The sequence below is a fragment of the Dreissena polymorpha genome, chromosome 5 (assembly GCF_020536995.1).
Source record: "Dreissena polymorpha isolate Duluth1 chromosome 5, UMN_Dpol_1.0, whole genome shotgun sequence".
NCBI lineage: Eukaryota > Metazoa > Mollusca > Bivalvia > Myida > Dreissenidae > Dreissena > Dreissena polymorpha.
In genome coordinates, this window is record NC_068359.1 from 24,784,579 (window position 1) to 24,802,450 (window position 17,872).

The 17,872-nt window shown below is 35.4% G+C and overlaps 1 long non-coding RNA gene across 1 annotated transcript; it reads left to right on the forward strand.

Moving 5' to 3' along the window:
* Positions 1–2,823: 2,823 nt before the first annotated feature.
* Positions 2,824–12,009, forward strand: LOC127880683 (uncharacterized). The gene is made up of 3 exons (XR_008049695.1): positions 2,824–2,976; positions 11,383–11,416; positions 11,914–12,009. It is a non-coding gene; the product is annotated as an uncharacterized LOC127880683 (long non-coding RNA).
* The last annotated feature ends 5,863 nt before the right edge of the window (positions 12,010–17,872 follow it).

Genomic DNA, 17,872 nt, shown 5'->3' on the forward strand with positions numbered 1-17,872 from the left:
AACAACTTACTTAAAATTAATGCCGACAAAACAGAAGTGATTATCTTTGTACCAAAGCACATTAAAACTGAAAATTTCACCGTTAAAATCGGCACAGCTGTTATCAAACCAACAACAGCTGTTAGGAACCTTGGTGCCATTCTAGACTCTCATTTAGATTTGGAAAAGCAGGTAAACTCTGTTTCCAGATCATGTTACAACCAGATCAGACAAATAGGTCGAATTCGGAAATACCTGACTGTGGATGCAACAAAATCTCTGATAAACTCTTTGGTAACATCAAGACTTGATTACTGTAATTCCCTGTTATGTGGATCACCGAGTTATGCTCTGAACAGACTTCAAAGTGTTCAAAATACCGCTGCTCGTGTAATCACCAGGACACCACGACAAGGTCACATTACACCGGTGCTTAGGGAACTCCACTGGCTTCCTGTACATGCAAGAGTGGAGTACAAAGTACTGATGCATGTGTTTAAAGCACTTCAAGGACAGTCACCAAGCTACATCAAGAGTATGCTTGAGATTTACACTCCACGCAGAGAACTCAGATCTCAGAATAACTCAGTCCTGCTAGTCGCGCCGAGAACCAGGACTGTGTCGTACGGAGGCCATTCGTTCAGGTCTGCCGCTCCAACACTTTGGAACGCGCTACCAGCATCGCTCAGAGACATTAAAACATTACCAGCCTTTAAGAAAGCACTGAAAACCCACTATTTCGCAAACATTTACTTGCAATGATGATTATTTCAAAATTAATTCTGTGACAAGACTAAACAAAGCACCGATTTATGTTATACCAGTTTACGAGTAGTTTGCTATTTTAAACGTTTATTCTATGTTTAGCTTGGTATTAATTTCTTTTAAGCGCTTATAGGTATTTATTTTATAATTTGTTTTAATTCTTAAATACCATATTTTATAATTGTTCTTAAATATGCTTGTCATTTATATCCTCGTAGTATGTAGGTTTCTATCTATTTTCAGTTTTATATGTGTCCATCTATCGCTGTTTATCATAGTTTTAAATTTCTTTGTTAATTTTACTGGTTGAACCATGCATTTGTATTGTACAGCACTTTTGAACGTGTGAATTCATGATAAAAGTGCTATATAAATATGGTAAATAATAATAAATAATAATAAGTGTGTTTTTTTAGTTTTGTAAACTTCCAATAGCATGTGTCACAGCCCCCTGGATAGCGAATGAAATTCCATGTGTTCAATTCGGATTCCCGACGCAAACTTTGGTGCCAGTAAGAACCGTACATTTATCTGAAATGTAGCATTTTCCGGATAAACATAATAAACCCATCGCCGTTTCTGACTACACTGATGTGAATGCGAGTTCTTTGTTTATTGATTGATATGTTGATTTAAGTCATATATCATCAAAATCAAGACTCTGACGAAGGGAAATTGCTCGTCTGTGTATATGATAAATAGTATTTTACTGCTTGCGCCCCTTTGTATAATACCAATCATACAATTTAAGGTTTATGTGACGTTATACCCAGTATGACCTACCAGGTAACCAACTCTTTGATCCGATGACACGTCAGAATTTTAGTAATAAAATGAAACGATTTATCTTAAAGAGGGTTGCATTATTGTATGCCATGCCTGAAGTCGGTTTGGTTTCTTCAAATACTACTTGCTCAGAAGCTGTTGTAAACATAAACCTATTTTAGATTTCTTTCTTTCTTTCTTATTTCTTTATTTACTGTACAAATTAAAAAAAAGTACATAAGCGAATCTTCAGAGCACGGGGGGGAGGGGGATCTTAATCTTAAACACAAACAAAAATCAACTAGACAAGCAAGAGCAGAGCGACTCTGGTCCCTGACCGTCTTTACCTTATATGGTAATCATAACCATATATGTCACAACACAAACATATATAAATAAACGTGATGAATGATTGTAATATGACCATCTATGGCGAAAGCGTAATCAAATAACGTGCGATGGGTACCGAATGGAGAAACAATAAAAAACATCGTTGGAATAATCTCCCCTTCTGATTGCCCACGAGCTTTCAAACGGTTAAGATCCGGTATTGTATACGTTTGTGACATTGTTTTGAGATCAAGAAGTCATTTCGGCGCTTTTATATTTCAGTGTTGTTTTTGAACTTGCAATAGCTATCTTTTAATTGTGATTTGGTGTATTTCGACGTTGTAAAGTGTATAATTCAAAAGTGGCATTCATTTTCGCGACCTAGTCCTAGTAACTCAGTGTGAGTGAACGAAGGATTTGTGTTTACTTTGTGTTCAACTGTGTGTTTTATTACCCATTTTGTGATCTATTAAAAACACGTGCTTCGCGCATTTGGACACTTACAGTGTGTTTTACACTAGTGCAATAATTGACGCTTTTGATGTGTTTATAGTGACTGTGTGATATTTGCATTCATTGAACACTTACCAGTGGATTGTAATTTTGAATGACACTTTATACTAATTATTAAAAAACAGGTGCTTCGCGCATTTGGACACATACAGTGTGTTACACGCTAGTGCAATAATTGACACTTTTGACATGTTCATAGTGATATTTGCACTGAACACTGACCAGTGTATTGCAATTATGACACTTATTGATTATTGAAAACTAGTGCTTTTTAACTTGTGTGACCTTTATTTTTATTAAAGCGTGATTGATCTGTTTTGTTTATATTCTTTTTGTGTAGTTAGACACACATAAGACAAGTTTAGTCGTCCTTATTAGTCTTGTTGCAAAAGTATTGTTAAGGTAGTATTTGGATTGTTAAGACTTGTCTTTTTATAATTAGTAGATTTATTACGCAGGCTCTTTTGAACAGGATGCAGCGTTGTGTCAGGAAGCATTTTCCTTTTATTTTTTCAGGTGCCCAAGACAGGAGAAAAGTGAACCTTATTGCTGGGGACTCCAATGTTCATCGGATTAAGGATATTCTTCCTGACGATATAGCTGTCAAATGCCTGCCAATCTCTGGTGAGAATATGTAATGAAAATGGTATAGAACAGTAGCTACAGTTTCAGGTTTGTTTCTATTAATGGTATCACATGAACACATTTTTCTAAACGTTAAAAAGAAATGATTAATGAAATAAACAAAAGGTTACCGTTTAAACGGTATCCATATGTCAGTTATAAAAGCGTCCTTGACATCGCATTTCCAAACTGAAAGTAATGATTATTTCCAGAAGTTATATTCAGATCATAACCCATTTGCGCAATAACGTCATATTAAAACCAACTGTTCTTGCCGTTGTCGAATCATTGGGTACACGTTTTCTACTTACATGCTGTAGTATTTTATAACAAAGACGAATAAATATTGATCCCACATTTCTTCAATAAGACTACACCTGTGTAATTTTTTTATTGTTTTCTACCTAACAAGATGTACATAAAAACGAGTATCTGTTTATTAAATTAAAAATGAATGCGGATGAATAAATGTCGGGAAAATTTTCTCATGCACGTTGTGCTGACGCGCGTCGAATGTTCAAGACAATTCGGGGCATGATCATGCAACAAATAGCTGGAAAATTTTCCCGAGCACTTTGTGCCGACGTGTGTCAAATATTCAAGACGTCTAGGTCGTACATGGTGTTTTGTTATGTTTATGCTATTGTGAATAAGGGCCATCTGGCACACATAATACAAATGTAAACGAGTCTTTTTTAACAGCTTTTAATAAGTTTTGCAACATTGTAACGTAATGAACTTAAATGGATTATGTTGATATCAACAGTCGTTTAAATGTTTACTGTTTTTGTAAACATTTTTGAGGAAATTTTTTATTATGCTGATGTGCAATGATTGCGTTTTCTTACTAATTTGCATGGTTATATATTTTATTTAAGCATGTGGAATATTTTACAGATTGTAGGGAATTGTATTTGCAAACTTTTCATTTTAATCCTGAGGCAAAGCATGCATTTTCCTTGTGTATTCATTCATTGTATATTTGTGATTTATTTACACAGACATTCGCTAACTCTGTTTTCAAAGGTGCCAAATTTTCTTGTGATCATTTTCGCCATGCATTGTTGAGAGACTTGCGGAAGATGGATGTTCAACAGCTGTATCTTCATCTAGGCTCAAATGACATTCTTACGAATGAAGCGGTGTTTTACCGGTACATAAACAATTATAAAAAAAAGCTTTGATATTTAAATTTAATGTAGTTGTTTCCCATAACTATATAAATTTGCAAAACTAACATTTTACATGGTTTATTCCTCAATGAGTCATGGAAACTTGCAATCATTGTAGAAGTGTGATCTAGTTTCTAATTTATAAATAAAGCATTTCACAATATTTTCTTTTATCCATGTTAATTTGACATTTTATGCTCCCCCCAAATATTTGGGGGGAGCATATTGTCGCCGCTTCGTCAGTCCGTCTGTCCGTGTGTGCACAATTTTTGTCCGGGCTATTTCTCAGCAACTAATGACCGGAATTCAATGAAACTTTATGGGAAGCTACACTACCAAGAGGAGATGTGCATATTATCAGCGGGTTCTGGTCGGATGATTTTTCACAGAGTTATGGCCCTTTGAAATTTTCCATTAACTGTACATATAGTGCAATTCTTGTCCGAGCTATTTATCAGCAACTAATGACTGGAATTCAATGAAACTTTATGGGAAGCTTCACTACCAAGCAGGGTTGGCATATTGACCGGTCAATTGAGTATTGACCGGGCCGGCGGTCAATACCCGGTTAAAACCGGTCAATACTGGTCATTACTGGTCATTATTGGTCAATACTGGTCGATTGAAAATTGTAGCATTTAAACATGACAAAGGAAGAATTTAAGCCATTCTATATTAAATCAATCATTATTCTGTGATTGATAAACTTTTTTTGAGTTATCGTAAAAAAAAGCTTTAAAGCTGTAAAAAATACTTCTTTATTATTTATGGAAACGGTCTCAAATACAAAAGAACTAAGGCAATATCTTTATCGCAGTGTATCACATCTGTTACTGAAGTATTATTACTATTGTAGTTACCATAGTATTTCACTGATCTATTGATATATCTATTTGATAAGCTGATGGACAAACAGAACTCTTGTGGTTTCTAGGGTCATAAATGATCTGGGCCAGATCATTTATGACCCTAAGCCTTAATTGGTAATAAAATGCATGCACTGGTATGTCTCTGAAAGTGACAATGAAGCAAATCGGCTATTTCATTTCACTCAAACAAAATGAGATAACTTGCTATTACTGTTATTAATTTCATAGTTACTTCTAACTTATCTCCTTTCTATATTAAGAGGGTTTTCTTATTTTAAAGTTCAATTGGTCTTCAAATGAATAAGCAATCAAAGTTCTTGATTTTGGCAACAAATACTGTTTACCAATTGTGGGTCTACTCTAGACTCTTCTTTTCAATTATATCTTTCTTTTAATAATTATTTCTTAGTAAGTTTTTTTTTATATCAATGGTAAAATAAAATATTTTTTCACTATTTTGTTAAAGAAATCCAGGCAAGAATACATTGTACATGACAAGTAAGGGTTGTGTCAAAGGTGCCATGTAAAGCCCTATTATCAGTTTTGGGAGCCCTAACCTATATAGGTTTGAAGACTGTGAAAGACTGTGGAGACAGTGGGGCATGAGGAACAACTAATACACAGTAATTGACAGGTTCTTGTTGAATCAAACACAGAATTTTCTGAGCATTCATAATTCGTTAGAATTGAAAAAAATCAATCGACCAGCAAAATCCAATTGACCAACTTGACTCATTTGCAAAATTTTGAGAGATTGGCCTACAAATTGCATGAACAGGTATAAAATAGTGGGTTTTAATAGCTTAAGACATTAATTATTGGCAACATGCCTGTTTAATTTATATTATCAATATTGTTTAATTAAGCATGGAATATTAATCAAAATTGGGGGTAAAGTTCAATCAACCAGTATTGACCAGTAATGACCACTTTGGGAGTATTGACCGGGGCGGTTTTAACCGGTAAGAACCGCCGGTTAAAACCGGGGGGCGGTCGATTGGTGCCAACCCTGCTACCAAGAGGAGATGTGCATATTATCAGCCGGTTCTCGTCGGATGATTTTCCACAGAGTTATGGCCCTTTGAAATTTTCCATGGTACATATAGTGCAATTCTTGTCCGAGCTATTTCTCAGCAACTTATTACGGGAATTCAATGAAACTTTATGAGAAGCTTCACTACCAACAGGAGATGTGCATATTATAAACCGGTTATGGTCGGATGATTTTTCACAGAGTTATGGCCCTTTTTTTATAAACTGTACATATAGTGCAATTCTTGACCGGGCTATTTCTCCCCAACTACTGACTGGAATACAAGAAAGCTTTATGGGAAGCTTAACTACCTTGAGGAGATGCGCATGTTATAAGTGGGTTCTGGTTAGATGATTTATTTACAGAGTTATGGCCCTTTGAAATTTTTAAGGTGCCAAACCATCCATCGTATTATTTTGTCAAAGTTATGCCCCTCAAGACGTTTCCTTTTATCTGAATATATAGTGCAATATTGTGAAAAAAAAAACTTTGTGGAGCATCACCCGTCTCAAACGGTTTCTTGTTTCATTATTTGCTGTCTACAAATAATTTTACATGAAATAGCAAATGTTTTATTTATGCGCATAATATAAACAATATAATTATACACAGGGATCATATTTTTCCGCAACATCAATCGGTCCGGATATAAACGGGGAAAAATATCCGAAAATGTATATCCGAAATCATGACAAATTACGTTAAAATATATACCCTTGATTTTGCCATTCATGAAGGTGGTATAATACATGTACAAGTAAAATTCCCTTAGGCATTTTTTTTAGTCGGAACGAGTTTTCTGAACTGGTTTTATCATTTGGTATTTCATTGTTGTTTCGTGTGCTGTTTTATCAGACTTTTTTCAAAGTTGTCAATATTATTAATCTGTGTAAGTCTATACCGATGTTTTAAATTGTTGTCGACTCGATAATAGCTTACAAACATGCACTGAACCAAACAAATGTCTGTGCGTAGGTTGGCTACTGACAACAACAACCAAATATTTAATAAATAATGTGTTGTCAAATAACCCACGGCCGATAGTTTAGATGCGTAGGGATTTAATCACGAGAGCGAAGCATTTGAAACCACGCATCTAATTTTCCGGTCGTGAGTTATTAAACAACAAAGTATAAAGTACACGAATTATTTCGATTCTAACACGGTTTTACTAAAGATTTATTCTATGTATATTATTTTCCTTGTGTACTATTTTATGTGAAGTTCCGCCCATAAAAATAACTTTCGGCTGTTCTGTCGATCAGATCCGCGACTTTCATTCATAATTATATTACCGGATTATTACGCTGGTGGAAAATGTATCGGCATGTTTTGTTTAGTTACAGCGCGTGCGTTCAGACGCGTCTTTTCGGATGCGTCTTTAATCCGCTGTTCACAAGTTTTTGGTTCTTGGTCTGACGTGCAATAAACCGGTCCTGACCGGTTTAGAGACTGCAGCGAATGGTTTATCACATCTTATCGAGATAAGAATGCCATAAGGGTGTGTTAGCATGTACACTGTGTAATCGATTTCATGACATGAGAATTTTAATAGCAAATAGAATCGGACCGACTGTTTGGGATTTTCAATCGGTCTTTCATGACCCCAATCGGTCTAGGACCGACAAAACCGAAAAAATATGATCCCTGATTATACATATTTGTTTATGTATTTATTTTGATAGGTACTGTAAGTCAGTCTGCAAAGAAAAAGTACACATTTGTATACTTTACTCCACATGTTTATGCCCCCTTTCGAAGAAAAGTGGGTATATAGTTTTCGCACTGTCTGTCCGTCTGTCACACTTTTCTTGTCCGCTCTGTTATTCAAATAGTTTTTATCCGATCTTTACCAAACTTGGTCAGAAGATGTATCTAGACAATATCTAGGTCAAGCTTGAATATGGGCCATGCCGGGTCAAAAACAAGACCATGGGGTCACTTAGTGCATTTCAAGGATTAAGCATGGTGTCCGCTCTCTAATTGAAGTAGTTTTTATCTGATCTTTACCAAACTTGGTCAGAAGTTGTATCAAGACAATATCTAGGTCATGTTCGAATATGGGTCATGCCGGGTCAAAAACTAGGTCACGGGGTCACTTAGTGCATTTCAAGGATTAAGTATGGTGTCCGCTCTCTAGTTTGGGACTTATTTTGCATTTCTGGATTAACTTTTTTTAATGCCGCCGAAGGAGGGCATACAGTGATCGCACTGTCCTTCCATCTGATGTCTGTCTGTCGGTCACACTTTGTGTTTAGGTTTCGAAAAATGCTCATAACTTCTTTTGTCGCTTCAGATGTAACATTCATATTTGATATGCATGTGTATATGGACAAGGCCTTTCCATACGCACACAAATTTTTACCCCATGACCTTGACATTAGGGTCCGCGTTTAGGGTTCGAAAAATGCATTTAGATTTCGAAAAATGCTCATAATTTCTATCAAAGCATTTATTGGGGGCATACGTCATCCTATGGAGACAGCTCTTGTTTAACAATTTAATTGAAAAAAATATGTTTTCAACATGAAGTGTATATATGCAAGATCACATTCCCAGTGACAACAACTCTTTATTTGTTGACTGTATTTTAGCTCGACTATTATATATGAATTATATATAGTGGAGCTATCCTACTCACCCCGGCGTTGGCGTTTTAGTGAGCGTGCAAATGTTAAAGTTTGCGTAATACCCCAAATATTTTTAATGTCCATTGACATATTGCTTTCATATTTTGCATACTCTTGTTTACCAACATGATCCCAACCTATAAACAAGAGCAGACCACTGTATCAAGCATTTTGACAGAATTATTGCCCCGTTTATACTTAGAGTCCAACCTGCCCGAGCGACCGCCTGTTAATAGCGACCAACAGTCAATAACGACCACACCGATTTCCTCCCGAACGATTTCACTATATATTGAACCTGCGAATAAAGCCCACCTGTGAACAAAGACCAACGACCATCCTTTTACATTCCCAAATCTCCATTTTGATAGCTTACAACGACCACTGCAATCATTAAAATCAACGATTTCGCAACTTTAAAAAAACAAAATGGCCGCCAGGACGCTGCGTAGTCACGTGATACACATCTTACCAGTGGACTGGTCGGTCGCTATGGAGATATTGGCAAGTGACAGTTTATTGCACTCGATAGCAGTTGCTTGTTTATTTAACATGCTTTGCTAATTGGTAGTCGCCTGCTACTTTTATGCATCTGACAGTTTGTCAAAAGTGTAAAAAATTGCCTTTGTATTTAAGTGACTCGCGATTAATGTACTAATTGCCAAAAATATAAAAGACAAATTTGGGGCTTTCATAAACTCATTAAGGAAATTAACGGTTTCATATCATTTACGATGCCTTTTAAAGACAAACATTTTGATAGTCATTCTCTTCTTAAATTTCTCCGTACTAAGACGTTCATAGATTATAGAAAAGTAAATTGTCAGTTCAAGTTAACCATCATGGCTTCCAAGCGTAAGTTCTTGCCATTGGAAGAACGCGTTAAGGTCATTAGTTTGTTAGGTTAATATCACAGTTGTAGACGAGTGGCTAGTGATCTTGGTGTAGGAAAAAACTCAAATTCAGAGCATTTTAAAGCGTAAACATGAGATTATGGACGAATTCGAGGAGTACGTAAACTGTGAAAGTAAACGCCCTAAGCGTGAGTCGGAATTCGCGTCAGTGAATGACTTAGTGCATTGACTGGTTGTGTAGTAGTGATTCATGTATTTCATCTTTTAATGTTTGCTATTTTATGTGTATTTTGTACTTTGTTCTTTGTAGAATTACATGTACATGTACGTATACATGTATGTCTATAGTTATTTAGACAGTATATGATAAATTAAATAAATAATAAAAACATAAGGGAATAGAAATACAACATGTAATAAATATACAAATGCAAAACAAAACTGTGTTTTCAATCCTTTATTTCATTACACATGCATAAGTATTCAAACATTTAAACAATAGAGCACATACATAGATAAGGTACCTGTTAAAAAACTACTAGCATATTTGGCAAAGTTTCGATCGACCCTGCGAATAAAGACCACCTGTGAACAAAGACCACAACGACCAAATCCCTTGAGTGGTCTTTATTGACAGGTTGGACTGTATGCATATTATTGATAAATCTATGTTAAATTGTGCGTACTACCCCAAATATTTCCTATATCCTTTGACATATTGCTTTTATATATTGCATACTTGTTTACCAACATGACCCCAACCTACAAAGAAGAGCAGACCACTTAATCAAGCATTTTGATAGAATTATGGCCCCTTTTATACTCAGAATATGCATATTATTGATAAATCTATGTTAAAGTTTGCGTGCTACCCCAAATATTTCCTATGTCCTTTGACATATTGCTATTATACTTTGCATACTTGTTAACCAACATGACCCAAACCTACAAACAAGAGCAGACCACTGAATCAAGCATTTTGATAGAATTATGGCCCCTTTTTTACTTTGAGAATTGAACATTTTGCTTAAATTCACATAACTTCTTTATTTATGATAAGATTTTATTAATACTTTGACAAAACAACACTTACCTGAATACCACAATGGATTCCACCCATGCAATACCAGTGCTCCAGCTAGGCCTAAATTGAAGGGCGCCCCGCCCTGCCCTCCCGAACCTCCCCCCTGACCTTCCTAGGCCCCCCCCCCTGCCCTTAAATTTTTTTTTTTTTTTTTTTTTACATATGATGATTAATAAATCTCTTATTAAAATACATTGTAATTAATTTATTCCTAATTGTAGTCATTAAATTCGAATTGTTTAATGACGATGGGAGTAATTTATTCTTACAATTATTAAAAACATATAAATTAACATGCATGAGGAAGCATTCTAGAAACGCCCGTGCGCTCGAAAGTGCCATTTTGACAAAATACTGCGCGTCTAAAGTGCCCTTTTGAAAAAAAATCCCCCTGCCCTTTTCAAATCCTAGCTGCAGCACTGCAATACCCCACCATGCCTCAACCCAGAATCCCTGCCCACCCCCACCTCCCCCCCAATTTTTTTTTCCTTTTTTTATTTTTGAAGATCGTCAGATAGTCTTATAAATGACCACACCCCACGTTATACCTCGCTCTCAACCCCCCCCTACCCCCCCCCCCCAATTTTTATTTTTTCCTTTTTTTATTTTTGAAAGATCATCTAATAAATTATTGAATATGAACAATTTCCCCATGATGGCTTACGTTATACTGTCAAGCACTCGAATAGTCGAGCGCGCTGTCCTCTGACAGCTCTTGTAACATATTTTTATTAATGAGAATGATTGTATTGAAATAATTTCAGAGATGTAGCTGACTTGTGCGATTTGGTGCATCAGGTCAGTCCAGACACTGAGGTTGTCATTTGCAAAGTTTTCTGAATAAAATACCGTGTACACTTAATCTAGTGGTTTGATAAAAATAGAAAATGCCCAGAGCCAGTAGCACTGACACTTGCAGTGTGATATAAGAAATGGCAAAAATATTTTGAACCTTCTCCCATAACAGATATCTCCCTGTTAGCTAACAAACGTTTTTTTGACTGATAGTTCAGTCACATAAATGTGAGGGGACTGTCAGGATGTTGTTTTTTTTTAAATAATAATTATTGGTTTAGTGATAAGAAAATATTGAAATTGTGTTCATTGTTATTTGAACTAACTTTAAGAAAATATTGAAATTGTGTACATTGTTATTTGAACTAACCTGCTTACATTACATGTTTTCTTATCTAAGTTAATATCAAAGTTTTTGTCTAGTAGGTATTTATTGGTTAAAATGATGAAAAATAAATGTTAAATATATTTTTATGTTTCACAAAGTTTTATATTTAAAGTAGGCGCACAATCGGTGTCCAGAATGCAGGGTTGTTTGCTCCAACAGAGACGCTTTGCTGAGCCACTTCTGCAGTCGCCATATCAAGCAACCAGAGACTGGAAAAGAGAGTAAAATTAAGCTGATAGGCTCACCAATGGTATGACTTTAAATCAATAAATTGTGCATGCTTGACAAGCATTTTATGTACAAATAAAGTAACAAAAAAAGGAGGTCAATACATGCACTTTCCCATATAATGCTTTCTGTATCTTTTAGCAACTAATGACACGATTTTGTGTTGACATACTCAATATGATACTTATAGCCATATATAACTGGTATGTTCACTTTAGTTAATCTTTCTATTTTAATTAAACCTGTTTGTTTTAGCTAGATTGCTTGACAAACACAACCAGGATTATTTTTATGCCTCCGGATCGAAAGATCGGGGGTATATTGTTTTTGGCCTGTCTGTCATTGTATGTGTCCGTGTGTGTGTGTGTCCCAAAACTTTAACCAAAACTTTAACCTTCATCATAACTAGTGCAATATTGAACATAGCAACTTGATTTTTGGCATGCACATGTATCTCATGGAGCTGCACATTTTGAGTGGTGAAAGGCCAAAGTCAAGGTCATCCTTCAAGGTCAAAGGTCAAAAAAAATAATTAAAAAACTTTAACCAAAACTTTAACCTTCTTCATAACTTTTGCAATATTGAACGTAGCAACTTGATATTTTGCATGCATGTGTATCTCATGGAGCTGCACATTTTGAGTGGTGAAAGATCAAGGTCATCCTTCAAGGTCAAAGGTAAAAAAAAATCAAAGTGGCGCATTAGGGGGCATTGTGTTTCTGACAACCACATCTCTTGTTAGCATTGTCTTACCCTGTTACATGCAATGTACATGTGGCTTATTAAATTGAAAACCCTGGTTTGCATGAGAATATTTTGCAAAACATAGTTGAAAAAACATACATGTATTCAAACTTAGTCATTACTGTTAGTATAATGAGCACCTCTATTTCTGAATATTTTGATTGGATGGTTATGGGCCTTTATGCGTGTGTCCCATTTATGTATGTGAAAGTGTGTAATTAGACAAAAGAATATTTTATTTTTTGGGCAACGATCACTTATTTTAGAGTTATTTATAAGTAAATCTTACAGATTGCATCTGCTAATCATGAACTCAACGAAGTCAGCTCAAGGAAGTGGAAGGCATGATTGGAAAATAGAAGTTTCCATAATGAAGGCAAATTTTAGTATATTTCAAATTTGTAACCAAATGAAGTGACAAGATCTTGAATGAAAATTTGATTGAACATTTGTTATCTGTCAAGAGAAACAGTTTGAAGCGAATGAATTAAGTATTGCCTATTGTCTATAAGTTTATTGTGTGACCTGAACCCTGTGAGGGATATTACTTATTTTTAAACGCCGGTTTTGAAAAAACGGGACGTATTATAGTTTCACCCTTGGCGGGCGGCAGGCGTCCATAACAGTGTCCGCTCTCTAATTCAAATAGTTTTCATCCGATCTTCACCAAACTTGGTCAGAAGTTGTATCTAGACAATATCTAGGTCAAGTTCGAATATGGGTCATGCCAGGTCAAAAACTAGGTCACGGGGTCACTTAGTGCATTTGAAGGATTTAGCATTGGTGGCTCTCTAATTGCAGTAGTTTTCAGCTGATCTTTACCAAATTTAGTCAAAAGTTGTGTGTAAATGATATCTAGGTCAAGTTAAAATATGGATCATGCCGGGTCAAAAACTAGGTCGCGAGGTCACTTAGAGCATTTCATTCATTTCGCATCGTGTCTGCTCTCTAATTGAAGTCGTTTTCATCCAATCTTCACGAACTTTGGTCAGAAGTTTTATCTAGACAATATCTAGGTCAAGTTCAAATATGGGTCATGCCGGGTCAAAAACAAGGTCAGGGTTCACTTAGTACATTTCAAGGATTAAGCATGGTGTCCGCTCTCTAATTGAAGTAGTTATCATCCGATCTTCACCAAATTTGGTCAGAAATTGTGTCAAAATGTTATCTAGGTCAAGTTCAAATATGGGTCATGCCAGGTTAAAAACTAGGTCACGAGGTCACTAAGTGCATTTCAAGCATTTAGCACGGTGTCCACTCTCTTATTGAAGTAGTTTTCATCTGATCTTCAACAAATGTGGTCAGAAGTTGTATCAAGACAATATCTAGTTCAAGTTCAAATATGGGTCATGCTGGGTCAAAAACTTGTTCACAGGGTGCATTTCAAGGATTTAGCATGGTGTAAGCTCTTTAAATGAAATAGTTTTCATCCAATCTTCACCAAATTTGGGCAGAAGTTGTGTCTTAATGATATCTAAGTCAAGTTCAGATATAGGTCATGCCGGGTCGAAAACTAGGTCACTTAGTGCATTTCCAGCGTTGAGCATGGTGTCCAAAACCTTCAAACGGCCGTATCTTGTGACAGTTTGGCACTCTTGTTTATTACATTAAAGGCACACACCTTGAAATGAAATACATGTTAATCAGTACATAAAGATGCAATTTGAAAGTGTGCAAAATTGTCATTAAATCTATAGCCTAGTAAGCAAGTAATTTATTTTTTTTATATTTAAAAACTGAATGTATGATTTGTAAACGTACATGTTCAATTCGAGAAACACAATTATTTGTAAGTTTTAAAGCGCAAAAAAGACGGATTTCTACCTTGCAACCACCAGATATATTCTAATTGGCAAAGATAAAATATGTTTCTTATTTATATCCAAATTTACTATGCCAGATATTTCATTTCAAGGTGTGTGGCTTTAAGGAATGTTTTTTAGATGGGTATATTACCAAGATCTGCACAGCCAGGATGATATTAACCTTCAGAAGTTAAAGCTTTCTATGAATTTTAAGGCTTGCCTTTTATTCTTTAAATGATAAATCATTAACATGTTTTGTTCTTTAGGAACATACAAACATTTCCCACCCACCATGTGGATCAAGATGTTTGGGCTGATGATTCTGGGTCGTATGTGTGGACAAGGTGGTCTTCATTACATCATGATGCAGCTGTGTATTCAACAACATGTTAACCTGTCCCAGCTGATGTTGATGCTATTTAATGATGTTGAGAAAAATCCAGGACCGGTACTTTATGACACAATATACATTGTTTATTGAATAACTATATATATTTATTTTAACATTAAAGTGATTTTTTTCTTGCATGTTTGTGCCTTTTGTTACTGAGAACTATTTTATCATATGTTGGTGATTGAAACCCAGGACCTGTAAGTGCTTTTTAATATTTGCAACAAATCATGTTAAGTTTTTGAAACATCTGTTTTTTGTTCAGTTAAAGGACATATTGAACTCACTAATTGCTAAGTTAACTTAGATGCATCAAGTTTTTATTGATGATTTCTACTTTCTGTTGAATCATTATCCTCATTAAAGCCAGAAAGATATAGTGTTGGCGTTTTCAATCGGTCAGTCTGTCAGTCCATCCATCTGTTTGTTACAAACATTTAGGGCTATATATCATAAATTTAATAAGATTTCAACATTAAAAAATAAGTGTATGCCATATTCATACAATAGAGCAAATTTACTTTTTTCTTTCTTTTTAGATTAGTTATTAACAGAAGAACAGAACAGTAACATACTTTTATTACATTAACAGAGGCTCTGATTAGATGTGTATCTGCGTAAAGTACTCATGGAAAATATCAATATAAAGATAAATAAAACAAAAATAGAGTAAAACATGTCATGGTGAAATCCACAATACACACCAAGAGCTATTAGTAGGCGTATCTCCATTGACTTATTTCACAGTAAATCTCTTTTTTTTGCCTTTTCATTAACATTTTCAATAAAAAATAACATTTGTGAAAAACTTAGTCAATGATTATAACTTAAGTTAAAAATGTGGACACTGTAAGTTAATTGACTTTGGCTTCCAATCTGCAGTTTACAAATTTGCTTGTTATAGGAGTATTCGTGCAAATGGATATCCTGCAAGGTAGACTTCCACTCCAGAGGACAGCAAGATGCACATATCATCTCTCACGTGGTTCAAGAGAAATGCTGTAGATGGGGAGACTGTATCAAAGTCCTGAGCTTTAATAGCCTTGAAATCCATGCACTTAAACATCTCTATGATGTAAGTTGAGCACTGTGTATGAACTGGTGTTACTTCATTTTCTGCATATCTTTATCTCAGTCTTCTCTAGTGTTGATGGTCAAATACATATTGTCTGCCAGTTTTTTTCCCCAATACTGCCGTTCATCGTTTGCTTGCATCAAGAGTTTTAAAAGAAATTAAAACTCATTTGTTTAGTTAGAATCTTATGAAAGACTTAAATGGCCATGTTTAATACAATTGTATAACAACATATACAAGCTAAAAAAATAGTTGGAATAATTAATGTATATATGAACATAACAAATTTACTTAAAATCATAGGTCTTGTTTTTGTCTGCCATTATAAGAACCAGAACATATTTCGGACATTCGAGGATTGACTTGCTGTGTTAGGGGGTCATCGGTTGAAGAAAGAAACCAGGCCCTTTTCGACTCAATGTTGATGAAACCTGATCGACATGCTCATCTTGGTTGAGTAAGCCTGTGTTGTGTCCAAAAAGTAGGTAACCTGGTGAAATCTTAGGAAAACATTGTAACCAGATCCAGGTTGTTTATTTGACTGATAGACCGATGGACAGTGGGTCAACAGTAAATCCCTTCATGTGAAAACGGTAGGGACAAAATAAATATCACATTGCTCTTCTGAGTTCATTTGTAAACCAAGTGTTATCACAAAATTAAAATGGTCAATGTATTATTTTGTGTATTTAAAAATGATGTGAATATTAAGTTTCATGAAATCTTACTGAGTTTTCTCAATTTTAATGACTATTCGGACCTGGACTGACAGACAAATGGGCAACAATGTCGCAATTTGTATACCAAGTTTTATAAGAATTATTTCATAAAAGTAACCAATGTTTCTGTTCTATGTCTAGGTAACTACTAGGATGAAATACACAAGAAGGTTATGGTTCACAATAGGGTAGGCTCCGCGTGCCGTGAACCGGGCAACAGCTTTTGTCATTTAACATTTGTGTTATAATGGCATAAGCTGGCAGATACCCTTTAACTTTAACGATGTTTTCCGATAATTTCTCGGAAATTACAATCTAGCAATTTTTAGTTAATTTAGATTACTAAAAATTAATATTATATTTATGCCCTTCTTGGAAGATGAGTGGGTATATTGTTTTGCACATGTCAGTCGGTTGGTCCGTCCGTCCACCAGATGGTTTCCTGATGATAACTCAAGAACGCTTTGGCCTAGGATCATGAAACTTCATAGGCTCATTGATCATGACTGGCAGATGACCCCCATTGATTTCGAGGTCAAGGTCACAAAGACTCCAAATAGTAAAATGGTTTCCGGATGATAACTCTAGAACGAATACGCCTAGGATCATGAAACTTCATAGGTACATTGATCATGACTGGCAGATGACCCCCATTGATTTTGAGCTCAAAGTCACAAAGACTCGAAATAGTAAAATGGTTTCCGGATGATAACTCAAGAACGCTTACGCCTAGGATCATGAAACTTCATAGGTACATTGATGATGACTCGCAGATGACCCCCATTGATTTTGAGGTCAAGGTCACAAAGACTCGAAATAGTAAAATGGTTTCCAGATGATAACTCAAGAACGCTTACGCCTAGGATCATGAAACTTAATAGGTACATTGATGATAACTCGCAGATGACCCATATTGATTTTCATGACACTAAGTCAAAGGTCAAGGTCCAAGTGACTCGAAATAAAAAAATGGTTTCCGGATGATAACTCCTGAATGCTTACGCCTAGGATCATACAATAAAAAATTCATAGGTATATTGATCATGACTGGCGAATGGCCCCTATTGATTTTCAGGTCACTTGGTCAAAGGTAAAGGTCACAGTGAATC